Consider the following 7,271-nt stretch of genomic DNA (forward strand, 5'->3'; position numbering starts at 1 on the left):
ATAATAGTCCATACTTTGCCCAAGATTTGATGGCCCAAACTGGCGTTTCAAGTCAGCTTAAGAATTCTGGCGTCAAAACGCCAGAACTGGCACAAAAGCTGGAGTTAAACGCCCAAACTGGCACAAAAGCTGGCGTTTAACTCCAAGAAAAGTCTCTACATATGAAAGCTTTAATGCTCAGCCAAAGCACACACCAAGTGGGCCCGGAAGAAGATTTCTGCATTAATTACTTATTTCTGTAAACCCTAGGCTACTAGTTCTCTATAAATAGGACCTTTTACTATTGTATTTTCATCTTGGTTCTTCGGGTTCCCTCTCTGGGGCCGAAGCCAATGACCACCATTATCACTTTTGTATTTTCAATGGTGGAGTTTCTACACACCATAGATTAAGGTGTGGAGCTCTGCTGTTCTTCATGAATTAATGCAAAGTACTACTATTTTTCTATTCAATTCACGCCTACTTCTTCTCTAAGATATTCATTCGCACTCAAGAACATGATGAATGCGATGATTATGTGACACTCATCACCATTCTCACCTATAAACGCGTGCCTGACAACCACTTCCGTTCTACATGAAAACAAGCTTGAATGTGTATCTCTTGGGTTTCTAATCTAAGATTAGAACTTTCGTGGTATAGGCTAGAATTATTGGCGGCCATTCCTGAGATCCGGAACATCTAAACCTTGTCTGTGGTATTCTGAGTAGGATCTGGGAAGGGATGAATGTGATGAGCTTCAAACTCGCGAGTGTTGGGCGTGTGACAGACACAAAAGGATCAATGGATCCTATTCCAACATGATCGAGAACCGACAGATAATTAGCCGTGCGGTGACAGCGTGCGTAGAACATTTTCACTGAGAGGATGGAAAGTATCCATTGACAACGGTGATGTCCAACATAAAGCTTGCCATGGAAAGGAGTATGAATGATTGGAAGAAGGCAATAGGAAAGCAGAGGTTCAGGAGGAACAAAGCATCTTCATACGCTTATCTGAAATTTCTACCAATGAATTACATAAGTATCTCTATCTCTATCTTTATTTTATGTTTTATCTATCTTTAATTATCAATCCTCCATAACCATTTGAATTTGCCTGACTGAGATTTATAAGATGACCATAGCTTGCTTCAAGCCGACAGTCTCTGTGGGATCGACCCTTACTCACGTAAGGTATTACTTGGACGACCCAGTACACTTGCTGGTTAGTTGTATGGAATTGTGACAAAGTGTGATTCACGTTTGAGAGCTCCAAGTCTTTGGCACCATTGTTGATGATCACAATTTCGTGCACCAAGTTTTTGGCGCCGTTGCCGGGGATTGTTCGAGTTTGGACAACTGACGGTTCATCTTGTTGCTTAGATTAGGTAATTTTACTTTTTATTTTCAAAAATTTTTTTAATACAATTTTTTTTTATTTTGTTCTTTAGAGTTTTTAAGAATGAATTCTAGAGTTTCATGATGATCTGTTGAAGTTTGGCTGGCTGTGAAGCCATGTCTAATCTTATTGGGCTGAGGTTTCAACTTATCATCACAAGAGCTTGTTGATTTCTATCAATTTTGCTGTTGTTAGCAATAATCTGCTAAAGCTTGGCTGGCCATTGGCCATGTCTAGTGTTTTGGACCGGAGCTTTCATTGAAAGCTCGGTTGGCTAGTAAGCCATGTCTAATTCCTGGACTGGAGTCTTAGACTAGCATTGCAATGATTCCTGGAACTCTTATTAAAAATTTTGAACCCCTTTATTTTCTTTTCCACTCAATTTTCGAAAAATCACAAAAAAAATTTATACAACCATAAAAATCAAAAATATTTTATGTTTCTTGTTTGAGTATAATATCAATTTTTAAGTTTGGTGTCAATTGCATGTCTTTATTCTTCTTGCATTTTTTTGAATATATGCATTATGTTCTTCATTGATCTTCAAGTTGTTCTTGATGATTTCAGTACTCTGATCTTTAATTTCTCTTATTCTGTGTCTTTTGTTGTTTCTTACATGCATTTTCAAATTGTTATAGTCCTTAGTATACAAACTTCTAAGTTTGGTGTCTTACATGCATTGTTTATTTGATCTTAGCTGCATTTTTTTATTGTTTCTCATCATTAAAAATTTAAAAATATTTTCAAAATTGTGTCTTTTCAAGTCAATAATACAGAGAATTGAAGATTCAGAACATTCAGCAGAGGAATTAAACAGAAAAAGCTAGGCGTTCAAAACGCCCAATGAAGAAGGAAAACTGGCGTTTAACGCCCAAAAAGGTAGCATTTTGGGCGTTAAACGCCAGAATGGATACCATTCTGGGCATTTAACGCCAGGAGGACACTAGAGGGAAGATTTTGTTTTTAATTCAAATTTTTTTCAAATCTTCATAATTTTTCAAAATCAAATCTTTTTCAAATCATATCTTTTCAATCATATCTTTTCAAAATCAATTTCTTTTCAATTTTTTTATTTATTACTATTTTCAAAAATCCTTGCTACAATTAATAATTTAATTCAAAATTTTCTAGTTGTTACTTGCCTATTAAGAAAGGATCAAAAGTTTTAATTCTAGAATCATATCTTCTAATTTCTTGTTAGTCAAGTAATCAACTTTAATTTTAAAACTTTCTCTTTTTAATTTGATTTTCAATCATATCTTCTCAATCATATCTTTTCAATCACATCTTTTTCAAAATTAAGTTTCAATCATATCTTTTTTATTTCTAATTTTAAAATCTTTTTCAAAAATCACTTAATTTCTTTCCCAATCTTAATTTTCGAAAAACCTTTACCAAATTTTCAAAATTTCTTTTAATTATTTCAAAATCTTTTACTTTAATTTTGAAAATTCTTCCCCTCTTCTCACATCCTTCTATTTAAGGACTAACACTCCTCCACTATCAACAATTCGAACTGTATCCCTCTTGATAAGTTTAAATTCTTCTCTTTCTACCTCCTCCTTCTATTTTTCTTTTCCTCTGACACCTCAAGGAATCTCTATACTGTGACATAGAAGATTCCATACTTTCTTCTTTTCTCTTTCATATGAGCAGGAGTAAGGACAAAGACATTCTGGTTGAGGCTAATCCTGAACCCAAAAGGACCTTGAAGAGAAAGCTAAGAGAAGCTAAAGTACAACTCTCTGGAGAGGACCTAACAGAAATTTTCAAACAAGAAGAAGCCATGGTAGCCGAAAATAACAACAGTGCCAATAATGCAAGGAAGGTGCTTGGTGATTTTACTGCACCTACTCTTGACTTCTATGGGAGAAGCATCTCTATCCCTGCCATTGGAGCAAACAATTTTGAGCTTAAGCCTCAATTAGTTTCTCTAATGCAACAGAATTACAAGTTTCATGGACTTCCATTGGAAGATCCTCATCAGATTTTAGCTGAATTCTTGTAAATCTGTGACACTATCAAGACTAATGGGGTTGATCCCGAGGTCTACAAGCTTATGCTTTTTCCCTTTGCTGTAAGAGACAGAGCTAGAACATGGTTGGATTCACAACCTAAAGAAAGCCTGAACTCTTGGGAAAAGCTAGTTAATGCCTTCTTGGCAAAGTTCTTTCCACCTCAAAAATTGAGCAAGCTTAAAGTGGAAGTCCAAACCTTCAGACAAAAGGAAGGTGAATCCCTCTATGAAGCATGGGAAAGATACAAGCAATTGATCAGAAGGTGTCCTTCTGACATGCTTTCAGAATGAAGCATCATAGGTATCTTCTATGATGGTCTGTCTGAACTGTCCAAAATGTCATTGGACAGCTCTGCTGGAGGATCTCTTCATCTGAAGAAGATGCCTGCAGAAGCTCAGGAACTTATTAAAATGGTTGCAAATAACTAATTGATGTACACCTCTGAAAGGAATCCTGTGAATAATGGGACAAATCAGAAGAAAGGAGTTCTTGATATTGATACTCTGAATGCCATACTGGCTCAGAACAAAATATTGACTCAACAAGTCAATATGATTTCTCAGAGTCTGTCTGGAATGCAAGCAGCAACATGCAGTACCAAAAAAGCTTCATTTGAAGAAGAAGCTTATGATCCTGAGAACCCAGCAATGGAAGAGGTGAATTACATGGGAGATTCCTATGGAAACACTTACAATCTTTTATGGAGAAATCATCCAAATCTCTCATGGAAGGACCAACAGAGGCCTCAACAAGGCTTCAATAATAATAATGGTGGAAGAAATAGGTTTAGCAATAGCAAGCCTTTTCCATCATCTTCTTAGCAACAGACAGATAATTCTAAGCAGAGCCACTCTGACTTAGCAACTGTAGTCTCTGATCTAATTAAAACCACTCAAAGTTTCATGACTGAAACAAGGTCCTCCATTAGAAATTTGGAGGCACAAGTAACTCAGCTGAGTAAGAAAGTTACTGAACTCCCTCCTAGTACTCTTCCAAGCAATACAGAAGAGAATCTAAAAGGAGAGTGCAAGGCCATCAACATGACCCACACGGCCGAACTTGGAGAGGAGGAAGAGGCAGTTATCTCCACTGAGGAAGACCTTACTAGACGTCTACTGGCCTCCAAGGAGTTCCCTCATGAGGAACCATGGGAATCTGAGGCTCACACTGAGACCATAGAGATTTCATTGAATTTACTTCTGCCATTCATGAGCTCTGATGAGTATTCTTCCTCTGAAGAGGATGAAGATGTTACTGAAGAGAAAGTTTCTAAGTACCTTGGAGCAATCATGAAGCTAAACGCCAAGTTATTTGGTAATGAGACTTGGGAGAATGAATCTCCATTGCTCACTAAAGAACTGGATGACTTAACTAGGCAGAAATTACCTCTGAAGAGACAAGATCCTGGAAAGTTCTCAATACCTTGTACCATAGGCACCATGACCTTTGAGAAGGCTCTGTGTGACCTAGGGTCAAGCATAAACCTCATGCCTCTCTCTGTAATGGAGAAGTTAGGGATCATTAAGGTACAAGCTGCAAGAATCTCACTGGAAATGGCAGACAATTCAAAGAAACAAGCTTATGGACTTGTAGAGGATGTCTTGGTAAAGGTTGAAGACCACTACATCCCTGCTGATTTCATAATTCTAGACACTGGGAAGTGTATAGATGAATCCATCATCCTTGGTAGACCCTTCCTAGCCACAGCAAAAGCTGTGATTGATGTAGACAGAGGAGAATTAGTCCTTCAAGTGAATGAGGACTCCCTTGTGTTTAAGGCTCAAGGATCTCCCTCTGTAACCATGGAGAGGAAGCATGAAAAGCTTCTCTCAATACAGAGTCAAAAAAAATCCCCACATTCAAACTCTAAGTTTGGTGTTGAGAGGCCATCATCATGCTCTGAGTATCTGTGAGGCTCCATGAGAGCCCATTGTCAAGCTACTAATATTAAAGAAGCACTTGTTGGGAGGCAACCCAATTTTATTTATTCTCCATTGTTATTTTATGTTTTCTGTAGGTTGATGATCATGTGAAGTCACAAAAACAATTGAAAAAGCAAAAACAGAAGGAAAAATCGTATTAAAAACAGAACACCCTGGAGGAGAAACTTACTGGCGTTTAAACGCCAGTAAAGGGTAGCAGATTCGACGTTAAACGCCCAGTCTGACACTATTCTGGGCGTTTAACGCCAGAAATGGGTACCAGACTGGCGTTTAACACCAGAAAAGGGCAAGAAGCTGGCGTTAAACGCCAGAAATGGGCAGCAACCTGGCGTTTAACGCCAGGATTGGCAGAAAGGGGCATTTTTGCACGCCACTTGGTGCAGGGATGAGATATCCTTGACACCTCAAGATCTGTGTGTAATACCCGGTCTAACCGAAATTAATTAAATAATAATTTAAATGGGAGCGAATATGGTTGGAAGATTTGGCAATTGGAATTTGATGATTTAAATATGATATTTGGATTCAGTGAATTTTTCCGAGTCGGAAAATATAGTTTTCTGCGCAAAAGCGCGCAGTGGAATTTTGACCGGCAGTACCGGCTGAGATCTGTCTGGTACTACAGCTGAGAAAATTGATTATGAGTAAATAAGATTAAGAAATGAGGAATTATAATTAGGGAAGGTAGAAATATTTGAAGTGCGATTTAGAGCGCTAATCTTAAAGGTTTTGGTCCAAAATTGGGCCAACGGACAAAAATAAGTGAACTGGGCCTAAGTGGGTCCAAGACCCAACATATATAAACATTAGTTATGAGTATTTCAGCTCATTTTTCCCTAAAGAAGGGGTGTTGGGCGCTGATTTGAGAAGAGAGAAGAGAAGAGAGAAAACCTAACTCTCTTTGATCTTCAAACCACCATAACTTGAGCTACGGAGCTCCGATTGACGAGCCGTTTGCGGCCACGCGTCGCTCTTCTCATCCTCTACAATTCTATCTAAGTTTTGTGGTGAGTATTCCATTCATCTCTGCCCAGTTTTCGAAATTCCCCACTGTTACACGTTTTTGGGTAATTAGTGTTGAAATCTTGTGATTTTGGGTGTTTAGGGATACTCCAACATGGATTCTAAGTGGGTTCTATCCCTACTTCATATGGGCTGAGGTAAGAAGTGCTCAAACCCTTGTGATTTGTCATTTTTATGAGCCCTAGGTTGATGTATGTATGTGATATTGGTTATGTTAGTGTATTTGGTGATGTTGGTGCACAATTGGGAGATTGGTATTGCTTGAGGAGCTTTGGTGAGGCTTGGAGTTAAGGTTGGTGAAGACTTCCATAGAAGAGGCTCAATTAGTTTGGCTACAAGAGGTACGGTTTAAGTTTCATTTAAGTACCGTGTGTTGTGATGAGAATTCCTAGGCTAGATACCCCTAGGATTAAGTTTGGATTGTGTAAATGGTTGGTGCTAATATGCATAGTTGGTATGTAATGTGAATTAATGATTTGGGTTGAGAATTGTGTGGCCTTGTATACTTGGTGTATTGAGAATTTGATGTACTGGGTAATGAGTATTGATTTGTGGTTTATGCATTTAAATTATGAAATTGGGCCGGAGGCCGTGAATTTTGGGCCGGAGGCCGGAAAAAGGCAAGAAAGGTAAGTTGATGTGTGCATTGTATGATGACACAAGTGATTGGATGAATTTCAGATAATGAATATATGAATGATTGGGTTGGTTATTGAATAATAAGGTTTGAGGAGTTGAGGTGTGGGATTTGGTAAATTTGGGTGCAATTATATAGATGAGGTATATTTGGTTTTGGTTGAGATATATTATATGGTCATATATGTGATTATGATTATTGATGCCTTGATGGTATGATGATGCACTAGAGATATGTATGTCGTGATATATGCTTGAGGAATGATTAATG

At 37.9% G+C, this 7,271-nt stretch overlaps 1 non-coding gene across 1 annotated transcript; it reads right to left on the reverse strand.

The window, feature by feature from the left end:
* Positions 1 to 3,571: 3,571 nt before the first annotated feature.
* LOC112787950 (small nucleolar RNA R71) lies at positions 3,572 to 3,679 on the reverse strand. The gene has a single exon (XR_003195337.1). It is a non-coding gene; the product is annotated as a small nucleolar RNA R71 (small nucleolar RNA).
* Positions 3,680 to 7,271: the final 3,592 nt, after the last annotated feature.

The sequence above is a fragment of the Arachis hypogaea genome, chromosome 20 (assembly GCF_003086295.3).
Source record: "Arachis hypogaea cultivar Tifrunner chromosome 20, arahy.Tifrunner.gnm2.J5K5, whole genome shotgun sequence".
Lineage (NCBI taxonomy): Eukaryota > Viridiplantae > Streptophyta > Magnoliopsida > Fabales > Fabaceae > Arachis > Arachis hypogaea.